This window comes from Bos indicus x Bos taurus, chromosome 22 (genome assembly GCF_003369695.1).
Source record: "Bos indicus x Bos taurus breed Angus x Brahman F1 hybrid chromosome 22, Bos_hybrid_MaternalHap_v2.0, whole genome shotgun sequence".
In the NCBI taxonomy this organism is placed as follows: Eukaryota; Metazoa; Chordata; class Mammalia; order Artiodactyla; family Bovidae; genus Bos; species Bos indicus x Bos taurus.
Genome location: NC_040097.1, coordinates 3922981 through 3942086, shown reverse-complemented (window position 1 = coordinate 3942086; position 19106 = coordinate 3922981). Strand labels below are relative to the sequence as shown.

Sequence of the window (19106 nt, the reverse complement as noted above, 5' to 3'; positions counted from 1 at the left end):
TGTTGGCACAAAGTAGGAGCTCAATAGATTTTTGTTGGATAAATAAATCTTCACTAAAAAGGCGCTTCTCCTCTGTAGATTTGTTCTTGGGAGTGGGAGGGTCATCTCCAGGTTTGTGTTACCCACTGAGGTTTGGCTTGGGCTGTATTAAGGATTAAATCATCAGAAATAGTGGCGGGGGAGGGGAAAGAAGAGAGAAATAGCTAATATCCCTGATATAAAGTTTCTAAAATAACGTTTAAAACTTTGTTTTCATTTAGATAAAGGCTATTCTAAAGGCATCAGTCTGATATAAAATTCTCAAAGGAAGTTCCAGAGAAAGTGACAAGAAAAATATAACCTGTAATCTGGGTCGAAGGCAAAACTATTTAATTTTCCCTTTGGGATTTTCTAGAGCAATGCAACAGAGAAAAGGAAGAAGTATTCAATTCAAAGGACATTGCTGTGTGTGTGTATCTGGATAGTATACACATACACATATATATTGCTGTGTGTGTCTGTCTTTTTCTGTGCTCACTCTGAGGTCTGACAAGATTTTGGGAAACCTCTACTCATCACAAATTATATCAAGGTCTCATAATAACCATTTGTAGTAGAAGTTTACCCTCTTGTGCTTCTGCATCAGCTATTTATGGTTACAAGTTCAGAATTCTATCAGAGTTAGAAGACAAACTATCCCGAGGTTATTTAATTTTAGGGGAAAAAAAACCCATAATAGATATACATAGGTTTTAGAAAAAGACTTAAAAGGGGATAGCTGGAAAGTAAAATAACTCTGGAAACTATTGTTTAAAATAGCTGTTGTTTGGTGGATGCTAAAGATCAGATAGAGCACAGGCCCAAAGAAATCAACGAAAGCAAACTGTATGTATGATTGAGAAAAACTAAGAGGCTGTTACAAAGATGGAGTATTTTTTCCCCCCAGAGAGTAGTCCAGCAGAGGACAGAGAAGCCCAGTATGTGAGAGAAGACTAAGTGTGAAATAAAACTGGGTATAACAGAAAAGAATTCATGTCCTGTCTCACATTATCTTGAATGGCTTAAAAGCAATAAAACAGCTAGAGGGTTCTCAATGTTTAATTTACTCTTTGCTTGATCTTTACTGATCAGGGGCACAGACATACTAAAAAATAAAAGCAATAAATGTAGGCTTTTAAGTAGAGAAGTAATTTTATACTAATGGCTAAACTTTGGAAAAGAGAGAAAAACATAAAAACAAACAAAAAGCCTTCTGTATCTATTTTAAAATATAAAATACGTTTTTTTTGTAACTTTTTTATTGTCCCTTCATATGCACGTTTATATAAGGTTTCAATCAATGGTGCACATACATTCTTTATGTTACTTTTTAAAAAATATTTTTCAAGTTTGCTCTAGTTTTCCAATTTGTCACTGACAATTACATAACATTCCACCTACTAATTACATCATAATTTACTTAAGCATTCCGCTGCTGTTGAATAGTTATTTCCAAATATTGGTTCCTATAGCAATGCTTGTATGAAAGTCTTCGTGTGTGTGGCTTGTCCTATATCCTCCACCTCTTTGGAAAAAATCTCCAAAGTAGGGGTACAGCAGCAGATTGTGCAATATTTTGCCCAACTGCCTTTTTAGCAGGCGGAACTAAGTGATAATGACAACAGCTATACATAAAATAACCAGTTTCTTTAATTCCTGAATCATAAAATTTTAGGATTAAAAAAAAAATCTATCATCAACAATCATTAGGACTGGTACATTTTCCAAGATTATGAAACCGGAATTGAAGTTTACAAATCCTTTTCTTGTAAGTCTGTTTAATGTGGGTCCTCCAGGGCCAGACCATCCTCAGATACTGTATAAAATCCAGTCTCTGAACTTACAGACTGGGGATTCTTGGCAACCATGCTTAAAGGTAAGGGGAAATCAGCGATTCTCCGACGAAGCAGATAGCCGGCTAGCCTCTACAGACTCGAGCTTATCCAAAACAAGACTGAGTCTCTCTAATAAAATGTCAAACCAACAGAGCCAACTGACAGGACGGTCTCAAGAGCTTCTATCACTACCTACAGAGTTAATACATCAAGAGACTTAACTATAGGCAAGAGGGAGAACAATCCGGACTGCCTGCGCTGCACACTGGGCTCCAGGCTCTCAGATGGGACACGGGGCTCAGCAGCAGTGAGAGGTTCTCACACACTACACGAGAGAATCCCCTGCAGGGCTTGTTGAAAGACAGATTATCAGGCCTTATCCCTAGAGTTTCTGATTCAGTAGGTCTGGGGTGGGGCCTGAGAATTTACATTTCCACCAAGTTCCCAGACACTGCTGCTGCTCCAAGGACCACTCTTTATTATAGACTATTTCTTGATTCTTTTAAAAACATGTATTAAGTACCTAGAGAGTACTGTTCTATGTGCTGGAGACAGAAAGATGAGTAAAACCAGTCAGTCCTGCTTCAAGAAATTAATAATCTATGTTTTTGTAGACATTGTACTGCTCTCGTGCTGAAAGTCAACAAACTGGGACCTTGTTGAAAACCAAGTTTAAAAGTATATTGCTTTTAAATAAAACTAGGGTATTTCTAATTAGTTCCAAATGCTTTAGGAAAACATGTAGTAATCCTACATTGGCAAAGGCCTGGGTGTTTTCTTCACTCTTCTGAATTTTCTGAACATATGCAAATAATTTGCTACAGTATCTTCTTCATTTATATATATATATATACACCATTCATGTTTGTTCTCTTTCATAACTTCATCCACCACATAAAAAAGAGAAAGATTTTATATAAGTACTTGTCCATACACACTCAAAACCTTGTTTACAAAATCCAGGTAATTACCAACTGACAGAAAAAAACAACAGTAAGTACGGTAGGACTTAGGGATTCTCTGATTTAGATTTAGACTTCAGCAACACTGTGGAAAAGTGAATGACACAACCATGCAATATGCTTACTTATACCCATGACGGTGGCCTGTACTTAACTGTTAAACACTGCCTATCAGCTGATTCACAGAATTAATGAAGTTGCTTTTCAGGTGGCTACTAAGCTTCTATTTCCATCAGATACACATTGATTTCCTGTAAGTATTTTTGGCAAAAAACATAAAAGGAAAAATAAAGTATGTATAAAATGTTATGACCTGAGGATCTGCCAAAGTCTTAAGCATTATTTATACATCTTTGGCATATTTTTTTATGATGTGATTGAGAGATTCCTCTCATTTCAATCTGTTAGAAAGCTACTTTATAAGTTTGGAAGAACTAACTCAAGAAGGGACTAGATAATTTGTCTAATGTCACAGAGAGAGGAAGACATAGTCAGAAGTAATAGTCATATATCTAATTATACTAGCCAACTACCAACTCCTACAGCCTTAAATTTGATAAGTTTCTTAAACTGACGTTTAGGAATGACGATTTGTTTTTTCTGAAGGAAAAAATGGTTCAAGGAAGAATTACAACACATGTTGATTTTGGTTTTTAGGCCAGGCCGTGCAGCTTGTGGGATTTTAGTTCCCCATCCAGGGACTGAACCCAGCCTCTGGCAATGAGAACGCAGAGTCCTAACCACTGAACCGCCAGGGAATTCCCCTGTGTTGATTTTTAAGAGAAAAAAATATGCCTGTGTGGGAGAATATATCCTTTTGTGTCACTACTATCTCAAGTAACTATTTTCAAATTTGGTTTCATAAAGGCTGGTTTATGGAGAACTGGGGACAGGACTTGCTTTAATTTTATTCTGCCTTCTCCTGATCCCCTCTTTACATTTCAAGAGTGTTTATTATTCCTTAAAAGCTTTGCCTGCAGGTAGCAAGCAAACCAGGAAACTAAACTCTCAAATTTTTGCTGATGATGTCTTAAGGAATATTGGCATTTTGAAGGCAGACTCCAAACTTTCAAAGGACACAGACAGCGGAGGCGAAATGATGGTCAGTGGAATGGGGTCAAGGTGAAGGAGTTCTTTCCAGCATCTCACTGCTGAACGAGGCAGTCTTCACCATACAGGAGTAGTTATTCCTTAAACACACAGGATAATAATATCCCCTCTCCATTCACTTGCTAGGGCTCTCTCCTGAAGCAACCCAGAGCTCCTGAGACAGAGACAGTGCCAAGCAGCAACTTTAGAATTCAAAGCTGTCCTAAAAGTTTCTGATGTCACCAAGGCACAGGGTAAATTCTTAGAAACCAACCCCTTCCATTCAGGTCTCTGTACGATTACTGTGCAACCCGCTGAGTGTGGGAGTGAGTGCACACAGATCTCTTACACTCCCACTCAGGGTATTTCCCTAGTTTTCTCTCTCCCTTCTAGCTACCTTCTCCTTATCTACGGTAATCTGTGCAGACTTCACACCCCGGCTCTATGCTAATCTGAACTCTTCCCAGAAGGTCAGGAAATGTGTCTCAAAGGGTCTTATCCACATATTACAATTCTAGATGAATCCACGAATTGAAATGCTTCTTAAAAAAAAATCAGTTAAAACCAGCAATGAATTTATTTTCTAAAAAAAAAAACAAAAACAAAACCCACTGAAGTGAAATAAAAACTGTTTCTTAAGACACTGAATCAAATTGAACTAAACTTATAGGATCGAGTGTAAATCCTCCCTTATGGTTTTAAATCTCCATTGTAAATGATTCATGGTGCATGAACTGATGACTTCACTTCTTTCCTTTATGTCTGAAAAATCGCAATACAGAAAGGAAACCTATCCCAAAAAAGATTTTCAAGTTGAGAATGGCCTGGTCACTGGAACAGCTGAAGTAAAGTGTAGCCATGGCTCTGAGAAAGCCAGAGAAGACCCATGAAGAGAATGGAAATGAGGGCTGCTCCCCACTCCCCAGCTGCAAAGGGGGAACACCCATCTACAGGCACGACCCAACACTTCTTTGTCCTCTGCCTCCTCATACTTTTACTGAGGTCCCCAGTTGGCCTCTGTAGGTGAACTGGGAACAGAGTGGGGTTCGAGCTGGGAGTCAAGGCCCTTACTTTCTTGCATAGGAGACAGTTCACAAAAGAATGGATTTTTAAACAATCCATAAGAAGAATGTAAAATTTATTATCTGGACAATTCACCCTTAATTAAAGGCTTTTCCAATGAGTCCCTACTAGTAAACTGGTGGGTTCCTAGGAGGCATGTTCACTTTTCAAGTCGCTAAAAGCCTATGTTTTGGGATACGGCTTCTTAGAAGGAGCCCCACGTTTTATGACAAGCACGGTCCCTATTTATTCTTTAAGCTGCGACACTAAAATGTCTTTTGATCTGAAGGATCATAGGCCTCAGTATAAAACAAACACACAGTAAGCATTCACAGTATATGCCATAAAAATATGTAAAGACTAGAACTTCATCAAATGAAAGCACAGCTTGCACCTTCTAAATGCGTGAAGAAGCAAAAATGGACACGAAAGACTACATACTGTGTCTACACAGGACTCACAGAGATATTATCAACAGGACAAAAATAATTCTAGGCTGATTTTTGTCCAAAGTCACCAGAGAATAGGAGATACAGTTTTAAACTGAATAATGATGAAATATCTCATTTCAGAAACATCTGATAAATTGATCACCACATGGCAAGCATTATCTTCTGTTCATTGTTAACAAGAACCTCAAAATTACTAGGGTGAACTATTAATATTTGTAAAAGAATTAGCTCAATTAAATTCAGGGACAAGGTCATATCATTTAAGATACACAGATTTGTTGATAAAGTCTTAAAATCATACAAAAAAAGAGAGCACGGAACAATAATACCAATACTTTTCCCATTTACACTGATAAGGAAACGGAGAGTTAGAAAGGATAAATTACTTGCCTCAGTATAATAATTAAAATAGTTAAAAATGTAAACATTCACAGTCTGAGTTAAACATTTGTTATTAAAACATAGGTGTGCATTGACTGTTGAAGAAAAATACTACTAATAATAAACCTGTTTTTTAAAATAAAAAATAATTTAAGTATACACTATCATCGGTGATAGTTGTCTTCACATCTCCAAAAGTTTCCCCCCAAATACAGTCTATTTTATTTGAGCTGATTTCCTTTCAAAAACCTACAGTATTTTAGGTAAATAAAAATTAGAATGAGTTCAAAAGATATGCAATAAAACTCCCCCAAATCTATATCTTGTTGTGATAAAATACAAATAGTAAATGACAAAGCCGGGGAGGATTAAAAATAGTCTTCAATTTAAAATTTTCATCTAGAACGCTATGACACTAACTAAAGTTTGATACACTGGGGCTATCTATGCTTGCAAGGTGGTTATTTACAGATCTTATTCTATTTTTGTGGAGTCAAATTAGATCAGTTTCAAGGCATTAAGCTTTTTAAATCACTGCCCTTTTTGTTGCTTTTAGGCCTTAAGAGAGAAAGCAACAGCTCAAGAGGTCAAGAGCAGTACAGAGATCTGCTAGGAAAAATAAAAGCAAGTTAGAAATTCAGTTTAATAATTTTGAAGGTGGTGGGGGACACATGTTTATATCCATAGGCCAGTAACTTTTATCGTTTTCTTGATTAGGATTTTAAAAAAATTCTCTACAGCTGATATTTATTTTTAGTGGAACCCAAAACTTCTTTCAGTATACTTGCCACATTTTATGACATTATTATATTTCCAAGTTCAAGTGATAGTGAATTCAGCAGAACATCCACAAATTAGAATGACCAACATTTTCTGCCCTGCTCATTGGTCATATACAAATCCTATGAAAGAAGCAAAAGTAACAGACCAGGATATATAAAACATTTGTAAAGTATTATTTTAATACTGTTTTCATGAAACTCTCCCGACAGTAAAACACCATTTCACAATTTGAAAACTAAACGAAATGTATTATTAAGACTTGTGTGCGTTTCCATGACTGTGCCATTCATACAACTGTCGAATACATAATTATCTTATTTAAACAAATGATTTTTTTTTACTGATTAAGAGCAATTAGCTATGGTCAGTAATGTATGTTCCTAAAGTCATGCTTTTTTCCTGTATAAATTTTCATATACAGGGATAATACAGTTTTAATGTCATAGAGATGTTATAATTAATACTGATTGTTTAAAGTCCTATGTTAAGTCTTTAAAATGTCGTTCTGAAAAATATACGAAGAAATGAAGAGTAAGGAAACAGTCCCCTCAAAGAAAATAGCAATATTTATTTAAAATGCCAACTGCAAAAATATGTTCAAGGTATTTTGAGTTTAATAAAGAATATGATGCAGGTGGATATTTTAGTTTTAATTTAAAAATAAATTATATTCTTTTAAATTTAAAAGCATGAAAAAAACAGTGCCTAAAAAACTTAGCCTGGAAATCTCCAAACCTTTATACCTCACTGATGCCACGTTTTTTACAGTAGTTATCATAAAAGCAAGAGATAAACTTTTAAACGTGAAAAAGAATTTTGATTTAAAAATTAAATCACCAGTTTCTACCCCCTTTCCAGTGATTTGCAAGAAATTGAGCGGTGGGTCATTAATTGATCCTAAGATCTTTAAATTTAAGATCTAATTATCAGCAAGTGAAGTATCACATATCATTATAATTTAAATAAAGGATAATGACAAGAAGTACACAGTAAGACTAAAATGGATGATTTTGTAACAATCCTCACTTTTTGGCTAAGGGCATTCATTTAAGCGTTTTGTATATCAGAGAATACTATGGTGCCTATTAACTTCATAGACTGAATCCGATTGAAAATAGGCAACATAAAAACTGTTTTCAAATTTGAAAAAGATCTTTTGAAGTATCACCCCGAAAGCTGACTGGTGGCATCTCTGTTTTCTACAGACCTTTCATAGGAGTGGAAAGAACTTCTTTAAGAAAGAAGCTTCAGTGAACATCTACATTGCTCTCTATTCCAGAAGGGTTTTGTAAAAATCATCTAGACGATCATGAGGTCCTGTTTTCAGTCAGCGATTGATCCCTTAACTATGAACGGGAAGACTGCCACCAAACACCTGGGGTATGTCCAAGGTTTGCCCAGCGCCTTCTAAAGAGTGTTAGTCATTGCTCTCTCAATATCTCTAACTACAATTTGTTTCATGAATGATAAAAACAGTTGACATGAAAATAGTGTACTTCAAAACCAAGTTTCTCCAGCAACAGGTTTCAGACAACTCAGTTAATCATCGTGTCTGGTTTTGTTTTCAGACAATGATCTATACAAATCAATCTTACATGTTAACCTCAATCTTGAAAAGAAAAAAACTTTAGTTTTTCTTCATGACAGACTGCTATGTTCTTTTAAGCTTTCTCTCCTCAAATAATTGACACAATTTCCCCAACCATTACTCTCAGACCCAAGTGAATGAAATTCTCGCGGTAAAACAAGAGCACGACCAAATAATAACAACAGAATAATCATCACCACGAGCCTCACGAGCAGCGTCCTGCAAATTTTGGACACGCATCACCAACAGAGTGATTTCAACAGAGTGCAATTACAGAGTAAGCCGACTCACCTAAGCAAGGGGACTTAAGAATTTAGAGACGCAGGCTTCTGATCACCGGCGGAGGTAAAGGCCCCTTCTTTACCTAACCACTGACCTTATATAAAAGCCGCAGATAGGTTACTCCCAGTTTCAGCCTCCTTACCTTAGGCTCCTCCCCTAACACCGAGGCAGATAGTACCACAGATACACACCCACTTTCCGCCCCCTGCACGCAGGAACTAGAGATTTCGGTGAAGCCAGCCCTGCGTCCACCTTCCCCGGTCAGGGCTCGGCAGGGCGGGAGTCGAGCCCGGCACGTGGAAGAGCCACCGCACCGTCCGGCCACCTTCCCGACCGCAGAGCGGGTGGGAAGGGCCCGCGCTCTCCATACGCTGCCCCCCGAGAGTCAGGGAGCCCCGCGTCCCGGGCTACTCCGCTCGGTTCACGGCCAGCCCGGTGCGTGAGGGCACCGAGGCTGAGGGAGCGCACCACCCCGTGCCCTCGCGCTCCGCCCGCCCCCAAAGTGCGCCCCAGGCTTAACTGTCACCGCGACCCCACAGTGGTCAGTCTGGGCGCCGGAGACGGAGCCAGACCCCCGCGGCCGCGGGACGCGCCCGCACGGGATCCCGCGCAGGGGGGTCTGGGGTACCCCGGGCAGCGGCTCCCAGACCACTCCCTCCCTGGTCCCAGGCACCCCGCGCCGCGCCGCTGAGGGCTCGCAGACCCGCGCGCTCTCGAACCCTGGACAGGCGCGCGGGGCGCACGGGCTCGCGCTTCTGGTCGGACCGCAGCTCTCCCCCGCGCGCGTCGCCCGCGGCCCGTGCCCTCCGCCGCCCGGACGTCTCCTCAGGGCGCGACCCTCGGCCGGGACGGGACCTGTCAGCCCGGGTGCCGCCGGTCCACGACCCCTGCCACCCCCGGGGCCCCCTCAGCCCGAGACCCCATCGGCCCCACCCCGAACTCTTCTCAGCCCGGGTCCCCGTGCCCGCCCCCGAGCGCAGCGGGGCAGCCCGGCTCTGACCTGCGCCGGTGGCCTGGCGGCCCGCTCCGGTGTCCAGGCGGCCAACCCGAGCGCCCCAGGCGGCGGTGGCTCGGGCGCGGGCTCCCGAGTGCGGTCGGCCCCGCCCGCAGCGGCTGGGGCGGGGGCAGGGGCGCGGGGCGAGGGGAGGGGCGCGGCCGCGGCGCCGCCGCCCGGCGCACAGTAGGGCCCCCCGCGCGCCGCGCCCACCGTCTAGCGGGCGAACCTACTCTGCGCCCGGCCCCGCCTGTTCCTCGCTACCGCCGCTGGGCGGCGGCCCCGAAATGGTCCCGTTTTTCCTGACGAGGGACCGGCTGGAGCCCGGGAGGATGCCCGCGGTCACGTCGGGGAGATCCGACGAGGTGTGGGGCTCCCTAGCCGCCCCCTCTCCCGGCCCGCGGTTCTCGCCTTCGCACGGTGGTCTGCGGGTGTTTTTGTTGTTTCCCCTCAAGTTATTTTCAGTAACATCCTTTTAAGTCAAAATTTTAAAAAGGAAGAAAGAAAGAATGAGAACGTACTAAGAATCACCTGTTTTTTTTTAAATCCCCTACCCAATGACGCTGCACACTTTCAGCTCCCCGCCAAGCCACCCCCACCCCCACCCCCACCCCACTCAACCCTTTCGCATTTCGTATTTCCCGCTGGTATTCATGGTTCACTTAAAGTGACAAAGTTTAATTGTAAAAATTTAAAGTATTCCTTAAACTCATTGACAGAATTTTTGAAATTCTTTCAGCAGTTTCTGACGCCGAGGGAGCCGGACACGTGGTGTGTGTGGGTGGGGGGTGCGAGTGGGGCGGGGCCTGGGACTCAGGTTGGGAGAGTGAGGTGCAGTTCGGGTTCCGGCTGCCTCGTGCATGGACCGGGTGGACTCTGGGCACCTTCGTTTCCTGCCCCTCCCGTGAACCTGTCCAAAGCGGGGCTGAGAGATGGCCAACTAGAAAGCCTCTGGTCTTCTGGACTGAGGCCTTACTTACCTTGTCTGTTTCTGATCCTATTTGCTGAAAAGCACACCCTGTACCGAGTCTGGCAGTCCTTGGGGAGCGAATAGAGCCTGTGATTTCAAGAAGCTTATCAATGACTTGCCCACGATGCTCTCCACCCCCTTAGCGTCTTAATTTGGCCGCTTCATTTTCCTCTAGGGAAGCTGGTCCTCGTTTGCAGTTACAAGTAAAATATCGTGAGGATGTTTATCATCTTGGAGAACGTTCAGAGTTTAATTCAACAAATCCATGTCCTCTGCCTGGCCCATAAAATAGGAAGTTGAAGAATCATAGCTCTAGAGGGACTTAAAAGAAGACCATCACCGAAAAACCCTACTTCCTTGCCTGCCAGGTAGGTAGACAGCTTGACACTGGCTCAGCATTCTCTGCTCGGGCATCGAAGTGCTGCGTGCGTCCCTCTTCTTGATCACTCCAGACTGCCAGTCTGCTTAAAAAAAAAAAAAAAAGCTGAAATATAATTAGTAGAATCTGACATTTAAATAATCTAATTTAAATGTACAACCCAATGATTTTTAGTTTATTGACAGAGTTTTCCCCCACTTGTGAAATAATGGACATATATCACTATATAAGTTTAAAGTGTACAGCATGATGGCTTGATTTATGGTATGTTGTGAAATGATTACAATGGGTTTAGGTAACATTCATATAGAGACAATAAAAACAGAAGAAAATGTTTCTCCTTGTGATGAGAACTCTTAGGTTTTAAACTCTTAATAACTTCCTTAGTATCATGCAGCAATGCTAACTATAGTCATCATGTTGTGTATTACATCTCTAGTACTAAATTATTTTTCTTCCAGTCTTACTGAGATATAATTGACATACAGCACTGTATGTCAAGGTATATAGCATAATGATTTGACTTACATGCATCATGAAATGATCATCACATTATAAGTTTAGTGAATATCCATCATCTCTACTAGACTTAAATTATTTTATAACTGAAAATTTGTACCTTTTGACTATCCTTTAATTCCTCCCCTCCCACATCTGGTAGCCACAGATTTATAGGTTTAATTCTTTTAGGTCTGTGATGTAATTTTGAGTGAGATTTTTTGCATGGTGTGAGGTAGGACCAATCTGCTTTTGGTGGAGAAATACTCATAATTAAACAATATTGACTGAATGGAATTCCATCATAGTAAGCTTTCCCCAGCTACAAGGGCTTATTCCAAATACTGAGGCTTGGTCCTAGGGCACTTGTTTTAAGCTCCCTGGTGGCCCTTTGGTAAAGAGTCTGCCTGCAATGCAGGAGAACCGGGTTCCATCCCTGGTTGGGGAAGATCCCCTGGAGAAGGAAATGGCAATCCATTCCAGTATTCTTGCCTGAAGAATCTCATGGACAGAGTATCCTAGTGGGCTGCAGTCCATGGTGTCGCAAGAGTTGGACACAACTTAGTGATTAAACCTACCTACCTACCTAAGCTCATAACTGGTGCAACATGTTTTATAGTTGATCTGAATACTTTCTAAATTTCCTTCCAGATTTTTTTAAGTGATTTTTTTTACTATATATAAAATAGTTTAACAACAAGGACCTACTGTATAGCACAGGGAACTATACTCCATATCTTAAGCCTATAATGGAAAAGAATCTGAAAAAGAAGATATAAATGTATAACCGAGTCACTTTGCTATATACTTGAAATTTTCAACACAACATCGTCAATTAACTATACTTCAATGAAAAATGTAATTTTAAAAAAGTGACCTATACTTAGTGAAGCCTAAAAATGTAAGAAGTTAAGCAATAGAAAGAGAAATAGCATAAGTCTGTTTTTTAAACTACTGGTCTTGATTTATTAGTGGATTATGAAATCAGTTAGTGTGTCATAGCCAAATACTTTTTATAAGTCAAATAATACAGAACAAAATAGAAACTATCAGCATTCTCTCCTAGATTAAAGTGTTGCTTCATTGTATTATGTGTGTGTGTTTGTGTGTACCAACAGTTGATGTAAAATTTGTTTTCTTACTGTGTTTGGGGCTACATTTTCAAAACTTGGACAGACAACGTATAAACTATAGTTGCAGAATTCTTTCATCCCATAGACATTTACTGAGTGCTTATTTTGCGCCAGGTCCTCTGCTAAATTCTGGGGATAATATGATACATAACACGTGGTCTCTGCCCTGCAGCAGTGCACACATGCAGTTCTATCCACATGTAATTTCTAGAAATGAAAGACTGTGCCTTGGTTCACTCTCCCCAGCTACAAGGGCTTATTCCAAATACTGACGTTTGGTCCTAGGGCACTTGTTTTATTTTTTATTTTTTTGCAGTTAATGCTTAGTTGTTTATCTCACTTGAGATTTGCAGGCATATTTGCTTTTCTTCTAACTAGGGGAACTTTGTTCCCAGGTTCATAATTACATACTATGTTTATTGTATTGGGAAGGAAGTACAGGTCTAGTCATGGGAGTTGGCCTTAACTGAATCGATTTCCAGTTTATTCCAACTATACTTAAACTACCCCTACCGACGGGCCTCAACTTTTTTGTTTTGTTTTGTTTTTCCTCAGTCCTCAGATATTTTTAAATACTGGTATATTATTTTTGAAATCATGACAAAATGTTATTTTCTAGGCATTTAGCAAAACAGTGTTGGCATCAGTAGCGAATGACATTTAACCATGTTGCAGACCAAAGTTAGGAAAATGAATATGCTGCATTTCTGGTTGTCCAGTGTGGGAGGAGGGTCACTTCTTTACAGCAGCTGTGTGCTGTCATGTCCCTGACATTTGTTCCTCCTCTATCTGCAATACCATTTCTCAGTCTCTAGACACCGTAAATTCCCAGGAGATTTATAAGATCTTAATTTAAAATTAAAAAAAAATTATAACCAGTTCAACATGTTGGGCAAGTTAAACACACACACACACCTACTTTGTGAATGACTGTTGTGTTTCTACACATGATTTTTAAATCTAGTTATGAAATTTTACCTGCAAGTTCTCAATTTTACTTGAATTTTATTACGGTCCTTTTCTCTTTCTCTTGCTATTCTGTCTTCTCTTATCTTGCCTCTCGCCAAATGACTTGCTCCTTTTTATAAGGTCTTAAGCACCATAGCCAGGCTTGCAATCCATTTCTTCTGATTTTCAATTGCCTGATCCTTTCACTATAACATCTCTGCTTAATTCACATTCTATTTCTGTTTGGAGTGATTGCCTATAAATAAAAAAGAATTTTGCCAGAATATTTTAATAAATGCTTGATTATATGTAAATTATTAGGTTACAGTATAATACAGCTATTGGTTCAAAATTTTAAAAATGGAAAATATACACAGCTTGTATTTTATTTTCTCTTAATACCCCAATTTACAGCTTTCTTTTAGATAATTTGAAGAGATTGAAACAGACATCATTTTAAGGCCATTTCTTTGATGACTCCTAGTTTTGAAAATGTTCTCTCTCTCATAATTTGTAATAATAATATTTAATTCCAAGGAAATCCCGTTTGGTAGTTTCACTAGTTTTGAGTTAGACTATGTAAATGTTAAAGTTTTAATTGTTTAAAACATCTTTTAAACATTCAAAAAATACTTTTGCTACCCAGAGAATAATCAAAAAGAGGTTTGCCCTGCTTTCTCAGTTTTTCTTCATTCCTCTCCTATCCCCAGGAATTGATGTATTTTGCCTTTCAGATTGCCCTGTAAATATCAAGAGGTAGGAAGTAGTCAGCTATTCAGAAGAAGAGAATGCCAAGCAGGGTTTTCAGTTCAGGAGAACTGTTCTACCTTCTATCTGTCTTTTCGTTTCAAGAGTTTCGTTTTCACGAAGTAATGGTAGAATGGAAAGAGCCCTTACCTTTATCTCTGCTCACTGTGACCTAGAGCAAGAGACCCACCCTCTCAGGCTTAGTTTTCTCATCTAGAAAATGGAAATATATTCTCATAATCTCATCAGTGACATAATTGAGAAAATATCAAGTCAGGCTCCTAGTAAGAACTCAGTGAATGCGGCTTATCAACTAGGTGAAAGCAATTAGACTGCTTTTTTTTTTTTTTTCTGATAGTCACTTGCATTAATACACAGTTTGGATGCTAAACGAGGATTTTTTCATATACACATTCATCTTTAGTCATCAGCCTACATGGATACTCTACTATCTTGCATGTAAAAAAATCACTAGCCAAAATAAGTAGATTTTGAAATACCTATGAATCCCAGATATCTGTATAAGAATGGTTTTCTCAGGACATGCATGGAACTTACAGGTCCTAGGCTTTGTCACATAAAACAAAAAGCAAAACAAAATAAAAAACCCTTTTTATGATGGAAAACATTAGACAAGTGTAGAAGTAGGCAGAATAGTGTATGAATCCCCCTTGTACCCATAACCTGGTTTCATTCTATGGCTAATCCTGTTCCGTCTTACCCGCCTCCCTCTTCTGTACCATTCTAAAACCCCCAAAGGAACTTCATCATTTAAAAGTTGGTTCAAACAGTTAGCTCTGGTAGATTTTCAATTTATCAGAAAAATTTCTCTGCTAATATTTTCACAACTCTTCATGTCCATCATGGGCGTGTTGCAAAACGGGCTCACAGCTCAGAGGGCTGCCATCTGCTTACTCTGGAGTTTTGGGACCTGAGGACATAAATGCTGTGTCCAGGCTGAGAAATGGGCAAGGAGCTTGGACTTGGGAAAAGACAGTTACGGTATTTCAGTTGCTAACAACAGAACCACCAGAACAAAAAAAAACATAAACAAAATCCCAACACTTGTGTGTCTGTGATGTATCTGTCTTCCCTTACTAAGATGTAAGCACTTTGACAGCAGAAGCCATGGTTTATTGATTTTTTTAAGCCCAGGACCTGTTGCCCTACACGGCTTGAAACCAAATAAGTGGGCCATCAGTGTTTGTTGAATGATTGATTGCTGAGTGTTTAACTTGCAAACCTAAGCCTACTATTAAGCAAATAATTCAAATGTCTCTTTGTCAAGAGATCCTCCATCACTATGGTTCTTTACTCTAACAGTTTTATTTTTCTTTCTACATGTATCACTACCCGAAATTATATTTTTAACATTTATTTATTGTTTGTTTTCCCACTCTGGAACATGAACCCCATGAAAGCAGCAATTTCTTTTTTTAGAGACTATTATTTTAGAGCAGCCTCAAGTTCACAGCAAAATTAAGACAAAGGTACAGAGATTTCCCATACAGCCCCTAAGGCTGTGTTTTTTTTTATTTGCTATTGTAACCTTGGCTTATGGTATGCCTAACATATGGTAAATCTTTTTATTATTGAAAAAATAGTAACGCCATAAATTCAGTCACCTTTAGAGGCCGTATTTTCATCATTCATGTCTACAAAGTTGAGGGATATCATTTACGTAAATGATATCCCTCAGGATATCTCAGGCTCAACTATTTAACTGACTTACCTAGGTAGCCACAAGCCTTTCTGTCTTTATGAACATAATTTTAATTTGAATATTTGGACCCATGTGCCAACTTTGCTGTTGATCCAAACAGCTGCTGCTACTGATACACAGTATCAGACTGAGGATGGGAAGTTTGAACCAAAGCCTGAGGAGCGAGGCTTCTGGTTATCGTGAGTTCAGCGACTCTTTCCACGGTGACAGTCCTGTCACATAATTTCCCTTATCCCTTTTTACAGAAGAGGTTTTCAGGCACACAGGGGCCTATTTCTGAAATGCCTTAAGGTATAAAGGTGTGAACTAAGCTAGCAGTAGACTTCTTGCTGCCCTGGCCATCCCCACAACTTTCTCTCCAGTCCTGGCACTGATACCTACAAGGAGCGCTTTTCACGCATCTGAGACAGGAAACATGGACCCACTTTCTGGAGATGACACTTAGGCCTGTCCTACACTTGTGTTTTGCATTTTTACTGCCTTTTAAATGAGTAACTGGTAGATTGATCATGAATCGCCTTTATATGTTTAGGAACTTTTGTACACTAGTGGGGACGGATAGGGAGGGCGTTGGGAGATGTGTATGCTTTACAGTAGGTAATACTTTGTTAAAACTCAGCATTCAGAAAACTAAAATCACGGCATCTGGTCCCATCACTTCATAGCAAATAGATGGGGAAACAGTGGAAACAGTGACATACTTTATTTTGGGGGGCTCCAAAATCACTGCAGATGGTGACTGCAGCCAGAAATTAAAAGACGCTTACTCCTTGGAAGGAAAGTTATGACCAACCTAGACAGCATATTAAAAAGCAGAGACATGACTTTGCCAACAAAGGTCCGTCTAGTCAAGGCTATCGTTTTTCCAGTGGTCATGTATGGATGTGAGCGTTGGACTGTGAAGAAAGCTGAGCGCTGAAGAATTGATGCTTTTGAACTCTGGTATTGGAGAAGACTCTTGAGAGTCCCTTGGACTGCAAGGAGATCCAACCAGTCCATCCGAAAGGAAATCAGTCCTGAATATTCATTGGAAGGACTGATGCTGAAGCTGAAACTCCAGTACTTTGGCCTGATGTGAAGAACTGACTCATTTGAAAAGACGCTGATGCTGGGAAATATTGAAGGCAGGAGGAGAAGGGGATGACAGAGGATGAGATGGTTTGATGGCATCACCGACTCAATGGACGTGAGTTTGAGTGAACTCCAGGAGTTGGTGATGGACAGAGAGGCCTGGCCTGCTGCGGTCCATGGGGTCACAAAGAGTCGGACATGACTGAGCGACTGAACTGAACTGAATACTTTGTTTACTGACATTGTATCTGGCAGCCACCCCTTCCTACCATGGTGATATGGGTACATGGAATTTTTTCTCCTCCCAAAAGTATTTTTCTGATTTTAATCTCCTGTAATTATCCATTTATTCTCTCAAAGTTTCAGTAGGTCAATTTCTGCATACCTTCACCTAGAATGCAGAATTTTAAAATATTTTTTTTATTCCTGTGGTAGTAAGAAGTTGATTCTTCCCTGTACAGGGATTTAAGAAGGTAAATTTAATTGACCTCTTTAACTGTTCTCCTGCCAAGTGGAATTGCAGTAGCCTAGATGAATTGCATCATTTATTAATGACAGAAATAGAATTATTAGCATTTAGGGCAATATTTAGTCTGGTTCTACAGAACATAATTCTCATTATGGTTTTTCAATTACTATATTTAATACTAGACTGACTAGACATTCCCCCCACCTCCAAGTTTTAAATCTATCATGTAGCATCTTAAAAGAGGCAATGTTGTATAAAACCAATAAAATATTTACAAACCTGCAAAAATCAATAACAATTGTAATATAGGGGCAACAGAAGTCAATACAACCAAATAATGGAAGGATACTTAAATCTAAGAGGAAAAACAAAATAGAAAATAGAAAGAAATCACAGCTCTGGACTTTTATGTAAATTGTGACTTTTTTCTTTTTAATTATTTTTTAAAAATTATAGAATATAAGCTTCCTGTAAAAAGTCAAGCCACCTGTATACCAATGTTCATAGTCACAAAAAAGTGGAAACCATCTAGATGTCTATCAGTTGACAAATGGATAAACAGAATCAAGTCCTACAGTGGAATAGTATTCAGCCTTAAAAAGGAACAAAGTGCTGATAATAGAAGTATAAGCCTCAAAAGCATTATGCTAAGTGAACAGTGGCTTAAAGCTCAACATTCAGAAAACTAAGATCATGGCATCTGGTCCCATCACTTCATGGGAATTAGATGGGGAAACAGTGGAAACAGTGTCAGACTTTATTTTATTGGGCTCCGAAATCACTGCGGATGGTGATTGCAGCCATGAAATTAAAAGACGCTTACTCCTTGGAAGGAAAGTTTTGACCAACCTAGATAGCATATTCAAAAGCAGAGACATTACTTTGCCAACAAAGGTCTGTCTAGTCAAGGCTATAATTTTTCCAGTGGTCTTGTATGGATGTGAGAGTTGGACTGTGAAGAAAGCTGAGTGCTGAAGAATTGATGCTTTTGAACTGTGGTGTTGGAGAAGACTCTTAAGAGTCCCTTGGACTGCAAGGAGATCCAACCAGTCCATCCTAAAGGAGATCAGTCCTGGGTGTTCATTGGAAGGACTGATGCTGAAGCTGACACTCCAATACTTTGGCCACCTCATGCAAAGAGTTGACTCATTGGAAAAGACCCTGATGCTGGGAGGGATTGGGGGCAGGAAGAGAAGGGGACGACAGAGGATGAGATGGCTGGATGGCATCACTGACTCGATGGACATGAGTTTGGGTGAACTCCAGGAGTTGGTGATGGACAGGGAGGCGTGGCGTGCTGCAATTCATGGGATTGCAAAGAGTTGGACACGACTGAACTGAACTGAAGTGAACAGTCGGTCACAAAAGACTTCATATCATATGATTCCATTTATATGAAATGTCCAGAATAGGCAAGTGCATGGTGCCAGAAAGAAGATTAGCTGTTGCCCGGGGATTTAAGGGGGCACAGAGAAAATCGGGACTGATTGTTCCTGAGCATGGCTTCTTTGGGGAGCGGTGATGAAATGTTTCAGGTAATGGTGATGGCTGCACAAGTCTGTTCCATATATGAAAACCTACTGGATTGCCCATTGAAAAGGATGACTTTTATGGTCTGTGGATTATATCTCAACTAAGAGAATGATGGGGAGAAAAAGATGGTTAATTATATCCTTCCCGTACCAAATAAAACACCCAGAATGTTTTTTCTTTTCTCCAGCC

At 40.1% G+C, this 19106-nt stretch overlaps 1 protein-coding gene across 9 annotated transcripts in view; it reads right to left on the bottom strand.

Moving 5' to 3' along the window:
• Nucleotides 1–10877, bottom strand: part of LOC113880949 (peroxisome proliferator-activated receptor gamma) — a 217488-nt gene extending 206611 nt beyond the window's left edge. For 5 of the 9 annotated variants that reach the window (XM_027523657.1, XM_027523650.1, XM_027523656.1 and 2 more), the window contains exon 1: nt 8462–8565. The gene's annotated coding sequence lies outside the window, so the exon portion shown is untranslated. Of the gene's footprint in view, nt 1–8461; nt 8566–8594; nt 8616–8643; nt 8872–9452; nt 9548–10426 lie in introns of those variants that run through there. The other 4 variants (XM_027523652.1, XM_027523651.1, XM_027523654.1 and 1 more) reach the window with 4 other exon arrangements.
• Nucleotides 10878–19106: the final 8229 nt, after the last annotated feature.